General features: G+C 46.0%; 1 protein-coding gene across 1 annotated transcript in view; it reads right to left on the reverse strand.

Moving 5' to 3' along the window:
• Positions 1 to 20,733, reverse strand: part of WNT3A (Wnt family member 3A) — a 127,239-nt gene that overhangs the window by 32,777 nt on the left and 73,729 nt on the right. The window lies entirely within an intron of this gene.

A 20,733-nucleotide genomic window follows, 5' to 3' on the forward strand; every position in this document is an offset into this window, starting at 1 on the left:
ATGCTATTTGCCTCGGGGGGAAAGCTCTTGTTGATACCAATAGAAACTTTTTTGCAGGGCAGATATTGCATGAAGTGGACCCTCAGATCCCCCTTCCCCCAACCCGCATTCTACTCTCTCTCACACACACAAAAACCCAAAAGCAAGGAAGCATACCAGGACTAGACTTGGAAAAGAATTTTCACCAGTGCATTAATTATAACTGAAGAGAATATTTTGGAGAATTATTCTATCTATTCCATTAAATGCCTTAGTGAAGGCAGCATGGCTCTTGAGTGGGGTGGGAGAGAGAGGAGCAAAGGAAAGATGCTTCCTTTGGCAAGCTCCTGGTTCATTAGGACGAGCCACCATTGAGGAGATGGAATTAAAGCCATTTTAGTTGAGTCAGATTCTGGAAGAATTTCTGGGCCAATTCAGGGTAATAAGACGGAGGTACTTATTGTGCGGGGTCAGAACTCTAGAGACAATCTTGATCTACCTGTTCTAGATGGGGTCACACTTCCCCAAAAGGAACAGGTTTGGAGTCTGGGAGTACTTCTGGATTCACACCTCTCCCTGGTTTCTCAAGTTGAGGCGGTGGCCAAGGGTGCTTTCTATCAGCTCCGGCTGATACGCCAGCGGTGTCTGTTTCTTGAGATCAGTGACCTCAAACAAGCGGTACATCTGTTGGTACCCTCCAGACTTGACTTCTGTAATGTGCTCTACGTGGGGCTGCCTTTGTACGTAGTCCAGAAACTTCAGTTGGTTCAGAACATGGCAGCCCGGTTGGTCTCTGGGTCATCTCGGAGAGACCATGTTACTCCTTTACTGATGGAGCTACACTGGCTGCCGATAGGTTTCTGGACAAAAAGCAAAGTGCTAGTTATAACTTACAAATCCCTAAATGGCCCTGGGTATCTAAGAGAGCGTCTTCTTCACTACATGCCCCACCGCCCATTGAGGTCATCTGAGGAGGTCTGTCTCCAGTTACCGCCAACCCGTTTGGTGGCTACATAGAGACGGGCCTTCTCGGTTGCTGCCCCGAGATTGTGGAATGCGCTCCCTGCTGAGATACAATCCTTCCCATCTCTGGCAATTTTTAAAAAACCCCTGAAAACCCATCTTTTCGCCCAGGCTTTCTCAGCTTTTAAAAATTGTCTGTTTTAATTTCATGGTTGATTTTAAACTGTTGATTTGTTTTAACTTTTATATGTATTTTTAATTGTTTTATGTCAACCGCCCAGAGAAGAATGTTTGGGCGGTATATAAGTTTGATGACTAGAGAGAGAGAGAGAGAGAGAGAGAGAGAGAGAGAGAAATTTGTCACAGCCAGCACTGCAGATCTACCACCAAACTCCATCTCGGCTAAATCAGGCAAGAAGCTTCCTTCATAGAAGCATTCTTTGTGGTTTGGTCTATTTCCTACTCTGACTTCCCCCCCGACTTTATTTCCTATCGTTTGTATCCATCTCTCGTTTTAATTATCTGCCTTTCTCTCCTAGCATCCTCTACATCGCCTTCAAAGGAAAGGGTGTTTCCTAAGCATGGTTAATATATGCCTCCTCAGACTGACTCACTTCTACGTGATTAATGCTTGTGCCATTTGCTAACTATTTTTACTGCTGCATGCTTAATATGTAAAAATTTAATTAAAGTGTTATTCATTAAATACCATATCTGGGCCAGTTTTCAAATATCCAAAGGGCATATTCCAATTAAGCAAGATCCACCAGCGAACTGCATTGAAAAGTCTCTCCCTATTTGTTTCTCTCTTTCCCTGTTGCCAAAATCAAAGCCATTGACTTCAATATGATAATATGATAAATACTGTTTTTTTGTGGGGGGATTAACAAAAACCACAATCATATTTTCAGGAATGTGCCATGAAGAAAGCGGGCACCCTTTCTGCAAGACACAGAGTCTCCATCCTTCTCACAAATCAGTAAGGAGAGCTGAAGAACTGAAGAGATCTGTGGCTGAGCTGAAAATTCTGCACGAGAACTTTTGGCTCGAATTTTTGTTGTGGGCAGTGGGGTGGGGGAGAGGGAAGACACAAATTTGTGTTGAAACCACTCCACCTGGCAGCAGCGTTTTGCACAGGTGCTGTCAGGTTTGGGCAGTGGTATCCCTTTTGATGGTGGAAGGGTTTCTTCTTCTTTCATCCCCCAATACTGACCTTCTTCTGCAATGTGCAGTCACAAGGGAATGCTGTGTGTGTTCTAGCACATTATATTATTATTATTTTATTTATTCAATTTCTATACCACCCTTCCAAAAATGGCTCAGGGTGGTTTACGCAGAGAAATAATAAATAAATAAGATAAGATGGATCCCTGTCCCCAAAGGGCTCACAATCTAAAAAGAAAGACAAGATAGACACCAGCAAGAGTCCCTGGAAGTTCTGTGCTGGGGGTGGATAGGGCCAGTTACTCTCCCCCTGCTCAATAAAGAGAATCATGATGTTAAAAAGTTCCTCTTTGCCAATTTAGCAGTGGTTAGTACATGCCCTTAATCCACAGCAGTGATGGAGAAGGCTACATTACCCTATGTGAACTGAGCACACACAGGTTCCAAAACCCACAGTATTGTGCAGGGTTTTGTGGGAGAGGCTCCTTGGCAGATATTCATGGGGAAAATGTTCCCTGAAGGGAGAAACTCTGAAAAACCTTGTGATATACAGCTGCATATCAGTGACAAGTACCATCAAATACTACATACCATACTCCATACGAGGGATTCTCAAGGTTGGGTCCCCAGATGTTATTGGACTTCAACTCCCATAATCCTCAGCCCCAGTGGCCTTTGGTTGGGGATTATGGGAGTTGAAGTCTAGGGACCCAGCATCTGGGGACCCAATGCTGAGAATCCCTGCTCCATACCATTGTCAACTATAAAAGACCACCAAATATAAAATGTCAGATATTGGGTTGGTTCATACATAACATGGAACCTAGTTAGAAAGTCAGTAACTCATTTGTCTACGATCATCTGAACCCATGCCAAGGTGGAAACCTCAGGTACAGGTGTGGTTGAAAACTGACTTCTGTAAGCAAGGTTTGGAGTTGACTTGACAAAATAAGAATGGCTCCACCTCAGGTGTATGTTAAGTCTGAACTCACACTTTTCATGAATTGCTAGTTCATTTCAGGAAGGCCCGCTCCTTTGCCACAGGAACCAATGGCTGTGAGGTTGAGCAAGACCAGCTGGGATAGCATCCACAGCCTTGCTGGGAAGATTGACCAGGGAAGTTGGCTCTGGCTCAACTCTGCTGCTTCCAACAAACTGAGATATGTAATTGTCTGCAGCACCAATCTCAAGTTCCCTCCATATCTCAGGCTGGGGGAATCTCGTGTTAAAGGTTATGTGTGAATCTGCCCATCAGATTTTGAAATCAGATATCACTAGGTGTCAAACAAAGATGCCTCTGAGTACCAGTTGCAGGGGAGTAACGGCAGGAGAGAGGGCATGCCCTCAACTCCTGCCTGTGGCTTCCAGCGGCATCTGGTGGGCTACTGTGTGAAACAGGATGCTGGACTAGATGGGCCTTGGGCCTGATCCAGCAGGGCTGTTCTTATGTTCTTAAAGATGACAAATATGCAGAGAGCCCTTTCTCACGATCTGTGAGAATGGCTTGTGGACGGGAGGGGAGGAAAGTTTTGTTACCTCCCTTTCCCTGCAGATGATCCATGGAGGGCACAGGGGTGTTCAAATCACACACCCAGATGATTCTCCACTACCTCAGGCAGTGTCGAGGGTCGGGGGCTGGAACACGTTGTCCCACCCCCTGGAACTCCCATAATGCACCACACAAGTGCTCAGTGCATTGTGGGTATTCCCCAGCACTAGCCGGGAGCCCTGCCGTCTGCCAGACGATCGAAAAAGTGGGGCGAAGGGAGCGCTTGCTCTCCTTAACCATGTTCAAGCTGCAGGCTCCACAGGTGGGTTTGACACCATGGCAGTGCCCACAACCGCTTGCCTCCCACTGCTTCTCATGAGCAGCCTCAGAGAATATCAAAACATCTGGAGAACATCCAACATAAAGCAGAACATTGAGGGGAATTGGGGGGACCAGGTTTTCTGCTCTGGCTCAGACACCAAAGAAGCGTCAAGATGGTGGTAGTGGTGGAGGAGGAGTGTGGTAATTAACCCACACCAACACAGTTCATCCTGCTAGACCAATTAAGCTAATCTATTGAGGTAGTTCACAAGGATTCCATATTAAGTGCAGCTGCTGAGTCATTCAGAAGAGTCCGCCCTGTCAGTCAGGGACCCTCTGGGGGTATTGTTGGCTCTCATACTGTCTTCAAAACAGGATGCAAATAATACCCAGCTCCTAAGAGTCTAAACAATCCTTCTACTAAGCATAGCCCTGAAATCATTCCACAATAATTAATTTACTAATTTGACCTCACCCAGTAATGAAACAGAGTCTGGAAACACTTTCAGCCACTGTGTGGAGAATCTAATTCTATAGCAATAGCAATAGCAATAGCACTTACATTTATATACCGCTCTATAGCTGGAAGCTCTCTAAGTGGTTTACAATGATTTTAGCATATTGCCCCCAACATTCTGGGTACTCATTTTACCGACCTCGGAAGGATGGAAGGCTGAGTCAACCTTGAGCCCCTGGTCAGGATCGAACTTGTAACCTTCTGGTTACAGGGCGGCAGTTTTACCACTGCGCCACCAGGCTATACCACTCCTCCTTTTGCAAAACTGCAGGAATGCGACCCTTCTTCTCCACTTCTTCGGCAAACACTCTGGTTCATGCCCTGGACTTCTCTTGCCTTGACTACTGCAATCTGGTCCACCACTGGTCCACCACTGGCTCATCTTGGCCCCTCACCTCCATCCAGCACTCTGCTACCCAAACCATCACTCCTGCCTGTGGCCTCTCTTCCTCCAGGTCCACCACCCGTTAAGAATCCAAAGGTCTCCTGCTCCCTCAAATGACTCCGTCCTTTCTTCCTTGCTGCCCCTTCTGTGTCAGATTAACACCTGGAACATCTGTATGATGCCGTCACTCTCACTTCCTTCCCTTCTCGAAACCCTCCTTTTCTATGAAACCTGTGTCACAACAGCTTGTTCCCCATTCCCTCCTGTAGTTGAACTTAAATAGCTTGTAATTGAAACCATGACATATTTCCCTCTGTTTACCACTCTCTCCATTTATCTCCTCTCTGTTATCTTCCTTCTGCCAATATCTAGATTGTAAGTTCCTCGGGGCAGGGACGTGCCTTCTCATTCTGTGTAAAAGCCCATGTGCATGGATGGCACTAAAGAAATAAATAGAATAATAATCATCCCATATTGCATCTTTAACTTGCCAGAGAGGTAGGTAAATTATTATGGCTGGTCTCCGGGAGGAATTTCTTCCCTTTAGAACTCCTCAAGGATCAGGGCCTTTTTAGTGGGAGCCCCAAAGCACTGAAACTTTCTTCCAAGAGAGTTACAAAATATGGCATCCTCCTTGCTGTCCTTTTGGAAGTGTGTACAACCTCTTCATTTTCAGAAAGCCTTTGGAGACTGGTTGCTGTGATGCGTTTGCTCTCTGCTCCATTGTGCCTGTTGTTTTTAAGTGTTGCTGCTATGCTATTGCTTGGCTATTACCGATATTGTTTCGGTTTTGTACACTGCTGTGAAATTTTGTATGAGCAGCCACCAAGTGTTTTTAAATAAAGAAATAGGTCAGGGGTTTTCAACCTTGGGTTTCCAGATGTCGTTGGACTACCATCATCCCAGGAACAAGAAAGAAAGAAAGAAAGAAAGAAAGAAAGAAAGAAAGAAAGAAAGAAAGAAAAGAGGCAAGACAGTGATTGTTTATTCCCAATGCGTTCTGAAATAATCTTTCTCAAAGGAATTTTTATGTCTGAGAATGATGAGAGTCCTAGTCTGACATAATCTGTGGGTTTAAGGTTGTGACCTCCTGAAATAAGGTGCCTAAAACTTTGTCTGACAGAAGTGAACAATAATAATTACCCAAAATGAAGATCTCTTGCATTTATGTACTTTAAACACAATCAAAATCAGGACACATCCAGTATGGTCCACATTCGGACCAATTTCAGGAAAGAACATACAGCACATGAGAAGAGCCCTGCTGGATGCGAGCAAAGGTCTATCTCCAGGCTGCACAACTTTGGCCCTCCAGCTGTCGTTCCACAGTCACAGTGGTCAATAGTCAGTGATTATAGAAACTGAAGTCTAACAACAGCTGGAAGATCAAAGTTGTGCAATTGTGATCTACCTAGTGCAGTATCCTGTTTCCCACAGTGGCCAATCAGGTGCCTCCAAGAAAGTCATCAGCAGGGCATGAAGGCAGCTACTGTCCTTGGTTTGCCCACTAGCAATTAGCATTCACAGGTACACTGCCTCTGAACAGGGAGGCTCTATTTAATGGCTGATCATTGTTAACAGGCATCGTTTCCATGGTATATGCAATTAAGTAACTGTTTAAGGCTGTCTGTTTCATATTGTGACAAGTTGTACGGCTTTGCAAGCACATCTTCACTGGAAAAGTGGGACAAAACTCAAAAGTGAGGTCCTCGTATCATAGGGTGAGCATCCAATCTTTTACTGGTTTCAGCCACATGATGGGAAAAGTGGACAAGGCGTGGGCCTAGGGTTGGTGGCAAATGTCACCCACAGTGGAATTTCAAATTTCAGGAGCCTCCTTAGGTGAAATATCTCCAAAATGTGTCAAGGAAGCAAAAAGAATGTGAATTAGGCCTGACAGGTTTCTCATGGAGGCCCCAGACATCCCTAGTTAAATCTCAACAAAGAAGTGCAGATAAGTAATACGATATCCCCCCTCCCCGATACCTTCTAGAAACTGAGAAGGGAGGGGAAAACTCACGTGGAATCTTTGTCAAGTCAATATGCCTATCCCTGACTGGAGATGCTACTGAATCGACTTGCAATTGGTGACACCCAATATAGGTCAATCCTTTTTAAAAAAGAAAGAAAGAAACTGCTATTTTAAGAGCTTCAAAGTGCACAGTAAAGTGATCTCATAAAGGTGTGATGCTGATGATATCAATGCTCTTTAGTTTTTATTATATCTTTCACCATCGTTATGTTTTTAAAATGGACAATTAAGGCCCAACGCCCCCTTCTTATTCTATATAGTATGTGGTTTGTCAAGTGTATACGGTGACCACCTTTGTTTCTTGCTTTGTTACTGTGCATTTAACAGTAGCCTGAGACAGATTTAGCAGGTGAAGGCTTCTCCCAGCACTTATCTCCAAGAAAAAGCTTCACGTACCTCACTCCTTTGTGTCAGACAGCTGCTAAAGGCAGAGGAACAGTGCCAGAAGAAAAAGGTGGCAACCTGAACGTGGTATTAGCATTAGTGATGGGAGCAGTATTGGAATTTGGGGAGTGCAAAATACAAACTCCCCCAGCATAGAAAGCTTAATTCCATTAGAAGGCAGGCTCAGATGCCTCCGAATCTAGGTCCAGCTCATAATGGGGTTTATCCGCACCCTACCAGCCCACCCTGCCAGACCCCCACCTATTTTCAAGAAGACAATACCCTTGAGGATGTGGAGGAACTGAATGGGCAGCAGGGAGGGCTCCCTAGGGACTGGCGAGAAGGAGAAATGGAAATGATGTGCCTAAGCATGCTCCATTTCCTACTGGGGCATATTGGATCTGTACTCTCCTCATAGATGAAACTACAGATTCCATGTTAACCGACTATAATTTATTTCTGGGGAGCATGGGATCATGGTTTCACCTGCCTCTCACTTCTGTTCAGGAGGCATTAGGAAACTACCATTCCCATGCTCCCCAGCAGAAAATGATACTTCCATCTTTTCTGTTTTCTGTCTGTAGTGAGCCCTACCTGTTATTGGTTATTCCTCTCCCCTTCTCTACAGTAAGTTTGTTTTTCTTAGGAAAGGGGAGGGGGACTGGTAGGAAGGAAGGGGTATGTTTCACCCCTTTGTTTTCTCCAAGCTTTCCCAGACAAACTGGAAAAGACATGAAGGTTTCTCCAATGCATTCTCCAGGAAAGTTCATTAAAAAATGAATGGATTCCTAAAGAATGTGGGGGGAATCCCTCATCATTGCTAATTAGCATTCTGTGCTGGCATTTAGTAGCATAACAGTGTGAGAAATATATGTTTGATCTAACTTCTAGCAGATTTTCTATACTTCCATCATGGTGGCACCATTTATTTAGCGAATGGTTGCCCTCACTCAACTCCCTATTTTCCTGGTGTTGAGGATGCTCCATACTGGGACAGAACTGGAGCTAGTTGGGAATGATTAAAGCCCAGCAATGATTGATGGGAAGGGAAATTCCTGACAGTTAATGACCGGCTTGGGTTGAGGGCCTGAGGCCTTTGGGAGAGTTCTCCATGTGTTCGTTGGGTTGTCTCTTGCCAGAAAAGGCCCAACCCAGAAAAATGCAGATCCTCTTATTAGAAACTTTGTCAATGTACATGTAGAGGGGAAAGTGCCCTCACCTGGCTGACTGAAGCTAGACTAAGGGAGGCACGGCCATTTTGAAACTGAGCAGCTGACTAAAGTATATAAAACAATTCACCAAATCTCACCCCACCAGTGGTTTCTCACATTTTTCTTCATACATCGACAATTAACAAAATTTGATGGTGACACTTGCTTCAGTGCTCCCACTCTCAGTTCATGAGATCATGGGGTCCATGTCAACAGAACCAGTTGAAGACGCATGTACAGAAATGTGTTACTTTTTCATACAATGCATAATCAACTTGTGGAATTCTCTGCCACGAAATGTGGTGACAGCCAACAACCTGGATGGCTTTAAGAGGGCTTTTGATAACTTCATGGAGGAGAGGTCTATCTACGGGTACTATTTGGAGGGCTATAGGCCACCTCCAGCCTCAGAGGCAGGATGCCTCTGAGTACCAGTTGCAGGGGAGTAACAGTAGGAGAGAGGGCATGCCCTCAACTCCTTCCTGTAGGCTTCCAGAGGCATCTGGTGGGCCACTGTGTGAAACAGGATGCTGGACTAGATGGGCCTTGGGCCTGATCCAGCAGGGCTGTTCTTATGTTCTTTTGTAAGACACCAAAATTCTGCACAATTTTATAGCTAAAATGAGGAGGCGAGACTAACACTTTCTTAGCTATGACCCTCAAACTCTCTCACAATCTCTTCTAATCAGTTGGCCAATAGCTTAATCATTCCACTTTTAATGATTTCTTTTCATGCACTTCTCTGTGACAGTCAAAAGCACTGTTATCTCCCTTTCCCCATAGACACACAACCTTGACTTCATTTCCAGCTCTTCTATTTCCTTCCCCTAACCCAGGGTTTCTCAGCCTTGGTTCTCCAGATGTTGTTGCACTACAACTTACATCATCCCCAGACACAATTATTGTATTTGGGGGTGATGGGAGTTGTAGTCCTACAACATCTGGGGAAACAAGGTTGAGAAACTCTGCTGGAAAACCTTATTTAGAGTTCCTCATGAGCAGATCAGCAACAGTGGCTATGCAGAAATGTTGGCACTTTGCCTGCTCAGTTGATGTACTTCAAGCTTCTCTCTCCATGCATGTCCACAATTTCCCCTTTTAAAGATATAGGAACCATGAATTACATTTACTTATGATAACTGTGAAATACAAGAATTCAAGGGCTTAGCTGGCAGTATTTTCCCCTTAATAACTAATTAAAGCTTTTGTCCACCTTTTCCACAGGCTCTAGCTATTCTGGGATGCAAGTACAGATACAAAAGAGCCATCTTTGGATGCTGAGAAACTCGATTACAGATCTCAGGGAGAGAATTTTTGTAATGTCAGCACTTAGATTTTGTATCTCTCAGCTGCAATCCTAAGCAGTCCTTCACTCCCTTCTCTACCTCTGGGGTCTCTTTTTATATGAGAGCAAGTCTCATGAACTCAGACTCACTCCTGAGTAAACTTGCGCCTAGGCACATGTAACTTAAATAAATACAAATTTCCCCCCTGTTTACTTCTGCCTCGGTCTTTCTCCTCTTCACTGTGGTTTCCACTTTGTAAATTCTTAGCCTACTTTCCAGTAGGCTTATGAGATCACCCAGCATTCCATGTCCCCCCACACCCCCAATCAACTTTGCAATGCCTGGACCAATATGAACCAAATTGGGTACAGCTATAGGGACACCTCAACAGCTGTCATTCCCCCCGATTCAAGATGGCAGACACGTAAACGTTGGAGGCACAAATGGGCTAACTTGTGAACTGCCCAACTGAACTGAACCAACTTTGCTGCAGTTGTCAGGACACAAAGGGACACCTCAATGGTGTAGTTTGTGATGATGTCATCTACCCTGCTCCAAGATGGCAGACGTGAACATTTAAGGTGCAATCTGGGTAACTTGTAAACCACCTAACCGATTTGAACCAAATTTGCTACAGGTGTAGAGACACATAGGGATGGCTCAAGTGCATAGTTTTTAATGATGTCATCCACCCTTATTCAAGATGGTGGATGTGTGAACATTTGAGGTGCAAGTGGGAACCAATTTGGACCAAATCTGGTATGGTTGTAGGGACACATAGGGACACCTCAGACACATAGTTTGTGATGATGTCATCCACCCCAATCCAAGATGGCAGATGTAGGAACGATTGAAGCACGTAGGCTAACTTGTGAACTACCTAGCTGATTTTGGCCAAATTTAGTCCACTTTAGGTATAGTGAAAGGCAAGTAGACAGATTAGTTCTTACTAGAACAACTTGTTAGATTACAGGCTCCTCCGGGCAGAGACTCATCCTCTTGTATATTGTAAAGTGCTATTAATGGAATAATAAAATTAAGTAAGGAGGAGTAGGAGGAAAAGGAGGATTAGGAGAGCAGCCTCCTTTACATTTCTAAGCTACACTTAATCAGAATCTTTATTATTACAGTCACTGATGAAGCTACACTGAATTTCCAGGTATTCTGACACATGGCAATGTGGTGTTTTTCACCATTCCATTAGTATGAATTGACCCCCAATCCTTTTTTTTGGGGGGGGTTGCCTTTTTGTATTATTTTGCTTTGCCATTACCATCCAACCTGTGGCTGAATGAGAAGACGGGCTAATAGCCATTATGCCAGCTCTCTTCGTTCCCTTAAATCCCTCTTGAAAATTCACTTTTTCCATGCTGTCTTTGTCCTAACTTCTTTGGCAACATACTCTATTGCAACCAAGTGTAAGTACATGCAAGTGAAAGAGTAACCCATTCCTCTCCTGTCCCCTGCTGCCTCCACTCCCTTCTTTTTCTCAGCTGTTGCCCTGGGATCTCTTTTTAGGTGTTGAGAGCACCTTGAGGCAGGGACCTGGCTCTCTTCTCATTCCTTGGAACATACCATGCATGCACAGGCACTCATGTGCATGCGCGAACACCCCTCCCCCCATATTTCTACCCCAGTTTCTACCTTCAGCGAACCCTTTGCCCAATGTCTGGTGAGGAGCCCCTAAATGTCTCCTGTCGAACTTGTATATGTTACAGAAGATTCTGGGGATGGGCAAGTATTCTAGGGTGTACATAGGGCTTTGGGGCAGGCCTGCAGGGCCTCGCCATCACTCTGCATGATGGGCCCAGCATCCAACAATTTATTGGAGCCACACACTGCAGGAGAAGAATGGTAGCGGTGAATAAGCAAACTCAAAGCGAACACTTGTGCATTCTACAAGGGGACTCAGGGGCTTAACTTTAAGTTTCTGAGTCTCCCTTTAAAACTCTCTCATGCGCCTCAGCCTCCCTCCCTCCTATTTAATTTATTTGCCCAGTACTATCTGAGCCCTTGACACTCTGCAAAGCATAAGAGGAGATAGGTTCCTGCCCCGAGGAGTTCACAATTTAAAGGTGACTCAGCAGAAACAGTAGAGGGAGTGGAGGCAAGGGTCAGCAGTGGAAGGATGTGTGATTATTTCAGTTACACGGACTTGAGCTATGGAATGCATTGAGTTTCGGAATGGCCAACAGCCATTGGAAGGAACCTCTGTGGGCATTCCCTGCCATTCAGTTTAGGACATTCTGTAGAATCTTCCTGGTCAGGTGCACGAGGAAGCTGCCTCTAAAGGAACACCACTGGAGTCTGGGCAGCTTAACTCACTCACCCCTGCTCCAGTGTAGCGTCTGGTAGTTAATCAATCAGGGGGGCTGAATGGTTTTTAAGGGTGCCAAATGGCTCTCAAATCGAATTCAAATCAAATGTTGAAAATTCATTTTGAATTCTTGGCCTGCAGGCTTCCCCAACCTGTGGCCCTCCAGATGTTGCTGAACTCCAACGGGATGCTGGGAGTTGTAGTTCAGCAACATCTGGAGGGCCACAGGTTGGGGAAGCCAGGGAGTTGTGCCAAAGGCTTCTTGGCAAATGCATTTTTATTTATATATGTATCTATAAATCTGTAGACCATCCCAAACTTCTTTTCCTGGGTCTATGTTACAACAACATAAAACAAATGAAGACCAAATAAAAATCTTAAAACAATTAAAAACCACAATCAAGTGAAAAAGCCCTCCTTGTCATCAGGCTGCAGCAGAGAGTGAGGCAAGCAGAAATTTGGTTTTTTAAAAAAGATTGTGAGCCCTTTGGGGGCAAGAGTATTAGTGCTAAAGAATGCTGTTTGCTGTTCTGAGCCTTTTGGGAAAGAGTGGGATTTAAATGTAACAAACAAACAAACAAACAAACAAACAAACAAACAAACAAACAAACAAACAACAAGTTTGGGTAAAATAACCAAGCCTTTAGGGCCTATTTAAAAGTTGTCGGAGATGGGGAGGCTCTTATTTCAGCAGGGAGTGCATTCCAGAGTCTCGGGGCAGCAATGGAGACGTAGCCAGCAGATGAGCTGGTGGCAACAGCAGAAGAACCTCTCTGGATGATCTGAATGTGTGGTGGGGCTCATGGTGAAAAAGATGTTCTCTTAAATACCCAGGGCTTAAGCTGTTTAGGGCTTTATAGGTTATAACCAACACCTTGGATTTTGTCCAGAAACGTATCAGCAGCCAGAGTCGCTCTTTCAATACAGGGGTAATATGGTCTCTCCGAGATGACCCAGAGACTAACCTGGCTGCTGTATTCTGGACCAACTGCAGTTTCCGGACTATGTACAAAAGCGGCCCCACATAGAGCACATTGCAGTAGTCAAGTCTGGAGGTTGAGGGGCCCAGACAGGACATGTACGCGTGGCGGACACACACACACACACACACACACACACATGATCTGCCTCGTTCCTTCCCCGCACATGGACAAGGATGCAGGGCCACAAAGAAGGGAGGCTCTTTCTCTCCAAGGTGGTGGGTAGTGTTAAACGCTAATCAACAAGCTTCATCCCCGACTGCCGAAAGGAGATGGGCTCCCCTTTGACAAAGCTTTTAATCCCGTTGGGCACGACCTTTGACACTATTAGGGCTTGCAGTGACCCTAATCCAATCAGATTGATTAACTGAAGCAGGGACCCTCAATGCTGACCCCTCCTCTGGCCTGGCCTCTCCAGCCCTGGCCAAACAGCGGGAGGCCGTTGGGCTCCATTTGCACCACAATAGGCCAGGACTGAGAACCTGTTTCTTCCCCGGGTGACTTCAACACCCATCACGGGCTCACTTGCCAATAGTTCATTAAAAGTTGCTTCTCCACAATGACTCTTGGCCATTTCTCAGTCCCGTTGGCAGGTTTAAAGCCCCGCCGGTGCTTAGCCGAACGAGAGGAGGCAAGCTGGGAGGGGCTGCTACAGGGGAACGCTGAAGGACGAGGGTCCCCTTTTGACACATTTAAATGCCTGGGCTGGGAAGAGGGGTGGGCAAAGGAGGCGTTTAAAGACTCTGTGGTAATTTACTCCGTGTGGAAACGGGAGGGCCAAGGGGAAGGAGGGCACTTTTTTCTGGGCTCGTGGTGTGCTATGGAGGACTTTCCAAGGGCGGGATTTTTCAGAGCCATCCAGGGTGAGAGAAATTCCAAGAAATGCTGTTTTGGGAGCTCTGTGGCAATGCTATAATCCTTCTGTATAATTGGTTGTTCTTAATTTTTTAAACTGTTTTGGTGTTCGGTTCTAATTCCGGTTTTATCATTTATTTGGTAAATTGCCATGAGATGTTTCTATGAGGTGGTATATCAATGTAACAAAGAAAGAAAGAAAGAAAGAAAGAAAGAAAGAAAGAAAGAAAGAAAGAAAGAAAGAAAGAAAGAAAGAAAGAAAGAAAGAAAGAAAGAAAGAAAAATGTAAAAAATACTGCTGACAGCCAGACTGATTTGCTCCCGAGTGATCCCATTGAAATCAAGCAGTCCTTTAGCCTACATCTTGAGTTGTACTGTAGAGCAGGGCAGGGCAAACTGGGCCCTCCAGCTGTTGTTGGACTACAACTCCCATCATCCCACAAGGATGGGAGTTGTCGCTCAACAACAGCTGGAGGGCCCAGTCTGCCCAGCCCTGCTGGAGAGTCTTAGTCTGGATATCAGCTGCTAAAATACTTGGCATCTTGCCAATAGATTAACCGGCTAATGGGAGCGAATAACGAATACGGAAGGTCTCAAAAAGGGAGGCCAAGGGATGTGGTAGCAGTGTTTTGGCAGAGGGTGGCTTTGGACACTTGTGACCCACCCGTTAATGCATCTGGCTCCTGGATTAAGGGGAGGAGATGTATATGTCCCCCATTATGGCTGCCATACGGAAAAGAGGACGGCTCTCCTGTTCCTTGAAGAAATGCACAGCAGAGGGAGTTTCAGCAGGTACAGCTTATCAGGCAGGGGAAAGAAAAGCTCCCCCGGTTGAATTTCCCTCTTCTGTACATCTATGAAAGGTACAGGAGGCCTATGTTCTTTTCCATAGGGCAGACCTATCACCCATGCCAAGATGGATGCTCTGTCCATGCACAGAGAATGCACATTTTGGCAGGAGGGAGCATGAAGACCACCACCCTACCCCTTGGCCTGATGCTCAGAAGAAAAAGTGGAAGAAGCACAAGTGACTTCTATTTCCTCCATCTTTCTTTTGGATGAGCATCTAACAGAGCCCTAAGATTGTACTGCGGGACCTTCTAGTGACAATGAACTCATGAATGTGAAGAAGGGCCTTGGTTTTCCTGTTCTTGAGCACAGAGGCAATCCACTTCATTGGGAGATCTCCCAAACTTTAGTTTTGTGAAAAAGGCAGAAAACAGATCTGTCTGTAGTTTCTCTGCATCAGTGTAGAAATCTGCATCATGGGCCCCTTCAACCAAGTCTAAAATAAAAATCTTGGATGATCTTGTATTCACATTTCTTTGAACAGAAGAGTGCTGTGACCTCTAGCTTACTCAGACCCGAGCTAAGTGGAAGAGCCATAACATCTGCTTTGCATGCAGAAGCTCCCAGGTTCAATCCCTGGCAGCATCTCCAAGTAGGGCTGGGAGAGACCCATCCTGAAACCCAGGAGAGCTGCTGCCAGTCCATGTGGTCAGTTCTGAGCATGATGGACCAATTGTCTACTTGGTAAAAGGCGGAGTGTCAAGGAACCACATCTAGGATGGGAGTTAGCCTCCCTCATTTTGACGTAAGAGCATCACATCCACAGTAACTGCCAGACCTGCCATTCACCAGTCCCCTAATCCTGTCTGGCACAGGAGAAATGCACACTTTGCACCTCACCTATTCTGTAGAGGCGATAATTGAAAAGGTAACTGAAAACTCTTTGAGCTACCAGTCCCACAGTCACCTCTACTCACCTGGCCAACTCCCCTCCTCATTGGCTGGGGAGCTGTCAACCTGAGCCCTCATGGCATACCTCTGATTGGTGGAAGGGGCTCACCCTCTGTCCGGGTGTTTTGCCTAAGAAACTCTTTAAAAGTTGTGTATTGCTTTTGTTATTTGTCAGCTATTCCCCATCTACTTGCTAGACTTCCCTTCACCAAGATATGTAGGTGTTTTGCTTTAGTCTTTAGAATGCGTTAGGAGTTAAAAATGACTTTTGCTTTATTTTCCGAATGCCTACCTGTTCCCCTTCCCCACATTGGTTCCTGTAGGTTAATAACAGTAATATTTTAGAGAGACCGATCTCGCCTCTCCTGTGTGTAGCTCAGAGACTCTGGCGTTGTGGCTCCCCATGAGCTGACTGCTTGTTTGAGCTACTCAAAGAGAAACTTACCTGAAAGGGTCCACTGAGCCTGGTAGGGATGTGCAAACCAGTTTGAAATCGAGCTGGTTCACACTTGGAGCCAAACTAGGGTGGGGGTGGTCCAAGGGCGAGTTGAGCCTAGAGCACCTTTCTTATGAGGCAAGGTTACAACACCTGGGGCTATTTAGTTTAGAAAAAAGACGACTGCGGGGAGACATGATAGAGGTCTAGAAAAGCATGCATGGAGTGGAGAAAGTGGATAGAGAGGAATTCTTCTCCCTCTCCCATAACACTTGAACAGGGGTCATCCCATGAAATTGATTGCCGGGAACTCTAGGACCAGCAAACGGAAATACTTTTTCACACAATGCATAATCCACTTGTGGAATTCTCTGCCACAAGATGTGATGACAGCTAACAACCTGGATTGCTTTAAGAGGGGTTTGGATAACTTCATGGAGGAAAGGTCGATTGATGGCTACTAGTTGGAGGACTGTAGGCCACTTCCAGCCTCAGGGGAGGGGTGCCTCTGGGTACCAGTTGCAGGGGAGTAACAGCAGGAGAGAGAGCATGCCCTCAACTCCTGCCTGTGGCTTCCAGCGGCATCTGTTGGGCCACTGTGTGAAACAGGATACTGGACTAGATGGGCCTTGGGCCTGATCCAGCAGGGCTGTTCTTATCACATCCACAGTAACCACACTCAGGTCACCACATCTTAAAAAGGACATTGTTGAACTGGAGAAGGTACAGAAGAGGGCAACCAAGATGATCAGGGGCCTAGAGCACCTTTCTTATGAGGCAAGACTACAACACCTGGGGCTTTTTAGTTTAGAAAAAAGACGTCTGCGGGGAGACGTAATAGAGGTCTATAAAATCATGCATGGGGTGGAGAAAGTGGAGAGAGAGAAATTCTTCTCCCTCTCACATAACACTAGAATCAGGAGTCATCCCATGAAATTGATTGCCAGGAAATCTAGGACAAACAAACGGAAGTACTTTTTCACACAATGCATGATCCACTTGTGGAATTCTCTGCCACAAGATGTGGTGATAGCCAACAACCTGGATGTCTTTAAGAGGGGTTTGGATAACTTCATGGAGGAGAGGTCTATTGACGGCTACTAGTTGGAGGGCTGTAGGCCACCTCCAGCCTCGGGGGTGGGGTGCCTCTGGGTACCAGTTGCGGGGGAGTGACAGCAGGAGAGAGGGCACGCCCTCAACTCCTGTCTGTGGCTTCCAGAGGCATCTGGTGGGCCACTGTGCGAAACGGGATGCTGGACTAAATGGGCCTTGGGCCTGATCCAGCAGGGCTGTTCTTATGTTCTAATGGTATAAGGTAGCTACCTGTGTAAGCGATGATACAATAATGTCCAGCTACTGCCCCAAATAGCAGCTACACATTAGCTTCTCCTTGACCCTCAGTAACATTCAAGTATCAGGTACCCACAGAACGATGTCACGATGCCCTGCATTTCCCCAAGTCCCCCGCTAATAGCATCCAGTGATGTGGAATGAGGGTGAGCAACTGTAAGTGCTCTGACATCAAATAAGAACCTAATAAGAGCCCTGCTGGATCAGACCAAAGGATTATATAGTCCAGCATCCTACTTTCCACAATAGCCAGCTGGATGCCTCTGGGAAGCCCACAAGCAGGACTCAGAGGCAATAGACCCCTTCCTGCTCATCCCAGTAAACAGGTATTCAGTGGTACATTCCCTCTGAACATAGAGGCCGCATTCACACAAAGCACGCAACAGGAGGTTGAAAAATCCACAGTTTCAATTTCAAACTGTGAATTGCATCGCAGACGTCTGCCCAACTGCAGTCCGGCAACCTCCGGCTTCAGGACAGGGGAGTCCTTCCCTCCCTCTGGCTCACCGAGGCCGATCCCAGCAAGCTCTGCAGCACCCGCGTGGCCAGACTGTAAGCAAGGTATCCGCACGTCACCAGAGCAGCTGCCATTGGCCACAAACTTGCAGGCGGCGTGCCGAGCATGATCATGCCTTTTTGGAATGGTCTGTCTGCCTTCATCAGGGAAAGGGCAAACTGCAGGTTGCTTTCACCACAAAACGGTGGTTGCGCTCATTTGGACATAACGAAGTTCCATCCTGTGCCCAGGCCAACTCCGGTTTTGCGTTGTGTCTGGATTTGGCCTGGGGTTCCATTTAGCTAAGAGCCATTGATAGGCTTGTTTTTCATGGATTTATCTAACTTGCTCTTTAAAACCCTCTAGGCCAGGGGATCCCAACGTTGGGTCCCCCGACTGTAGGGTTGACTGGTTATCACGACCACAGATTCCTGGCTAGCAGGAATCTGTGGATGTTTCTGGCACTGGGAGTCCTCCTGACTCAGCGGTTTGGATCCCAGTTAGCCCAGTTCCGCTAGCAAGGTTAAAAGTGAGGTAGGACAAGAAAAAGAGCTGCCCTACCTTTTCATTTTGGTTGTCTGCAGCACCGGCATGATTTAAATTGTTCTCATGTTGCAGGTGGCCATGTTTATGATAGAGTCCTGTGGTTTGTGGGGCTAGGAAGAACAGAGCTGCTGCAGTATTGAGTGCTGCCACTCTGCTGCTCACACCATGCATTGTGGGATACGTGGAGGCCCCAGCTCCTGATTTCAGCAGTGGAGAACTCCCATGTGGCATTCATGTGGATACATGAGCTGCAAATTAGGGATGTGCAAATTTATTTGAATTTGAATCGATCTGACTTGAATTTGGGTGATTCGAGTGATTCAAATTCCGATCGAATCACCCCTTAAAAGGGCAATTCTATTAGAATTCAAAATGAATTTTCAACATTTGATTTGAATTCTATTTGAGAGCCATTTGGCACCCTTTAAAAACCATTCAGTCCCCCCGATTGATTTAAAAAAGGCACCCAAACTGAGTCAAATCGAATTTCAGGGTCGAATTCAAATCTGATTTGAATTTGCAATTAATTTTTGGGATTTGATTCAAATTCAAAATGAATCAAAAATTCATTTTATGCACATCCCTACTGCAGAGCCCAAAAGAGGCTCTGGTCATCTGGAAGGCACGAGGTAGGAGTGTGCCTTCCCTAAGAACGTAAGAGCAGCCCTGCTGGATTGGGCCCAAGGCTTATCCAGTCCATCATCCTGTTTCCCACAGTGACCCACCAGATTCCTCTGAGGAGCCCACAGGCAAGAGGTATGTGCACGTCCTCTCTCCTGCTGTTGCTCCCCTGCAACAGGTATTTAGAGGCATCGTGCCTCCGAGGCTGGAGGTAGCCAATAGCCACTGGACTTGAAGCCATTGACAAACCTGTCCACCATGAATTTGTCTAAGCCCCTTTTAAAGCCATCCAAGCTAGTGGCTATCACCACATCCTGTGGCAGAGAATTCCATAGATTAATTATGTGATATGTAGGAAAGTACTTCCTTTTGTTGGTGTACCTTTGTTTTGTTACTTTTGTCAGGGGGCACTTCCAGCGCACCCCATATGGTCATGAGAATGAGCCCATTGTTGGACTACAACTCCTATCATCCTCAGCCAAAAGCCATGGCGGCTGGGAATGGTGGGAGTTGAGTATATGGGTAAACAAATCGGTCAATCATGCTCGGCGTTTAAGGGCAGGGGAGCAAAATGCGTTGCTGCTGCTTTGGGTAGTGAGAGAGCCTTGAGCATCACCTTTCATGTGGGCTTCAGCTTCTGGATGCTGAGAGAAATCTCAGCCCCTGCAAGAGAGTCGGGGGCAGTGGAGGCTGGGTGCTCACTTTAGCTCCAGAATCCAGCCCTTCTCTTGGTAGCTCAAATATGTTCTGCCCCTGAGGGATCTCTGAAGAATGCGACTGAGATGTTTATTCCTCTTCCCTCCCTCCCCCTCACCGTCGCTGTAGGTGAAGCAGAGCTGAAGGGTGGCTTCATTCTCCCTCGAGGGACAACATTCTTCAGTTATGAAACAGTCCCCCCCACACACACACTCCCCAACCTCCTTTCCCGCTGCTTTTTGCCTGACTGGTTTGGGGGAAATGAAGACATTTCACTTTTCACTGTGGTGGGTAAGCGGGTGGACAGAGACGACCCTGGAGCAAGCACCCACTCCGCTCCGAAACCAGCTGAACGGCCCTTGGGTGAGTCGGGCGCTCATCCTTCCTAACCTGCTCTGCATGGTTGTTGTGAAATCATATCCCTAAAGGCAGAGACCTGCCCCTTCACTCTGTCACCGGGGAAAGTTGTAGAGCACAATTCTGAGGGAGCCCTTCACTTCGCGAGTAAGGATCTCGCTCATGCCCTCCATTAAGGCTCTCGCTCATGCCCTCCTTAATAATCGAATTATTATTATTATTATTATTATTATTATTATTATTATTATTATTATTATCTCACAATGGCATCGTTGGGTCCAGTTAAATATTTCGTGGACATCTCCTCTCCCCAGACCGGTCCTGACCCAGCCTGGCCTCACCCACTCCACACTCACACAACTACTAACACTACTAACACTACTACAATTACTATAACTACTATTACTGTGTTTATACAGGAAGCCCCCAGCTTACAAATGCGTCCCAAAAGTTCATTTGCAAAAGTCCATTTGCAAATCATTTGCAAAATGATGCACACAAAAAGTTATGTGTTCATAACTCGGAACACAATTTCATTTTCAAGAGCGACGTATACCACTTTCCAGCAACCATTCTCAAAGCAGTTTACACAGAAAAATAAATAAATA

This window comes from Hemicordylus capensis, chromosome 6 (genome assembly GCF_027244095.1).
Source record: "Hemicordylus capensis ecotype Gifberg chromosome 6, rHemCap1.1.pri, whole genome shotgun sequence".
Lineage (NCBI taxonomy): Eukaryota > Metazoa > Chordata > Lepidosauria > Squamata > Cordylidae > Hemicordylus > Hemicordylus capensis.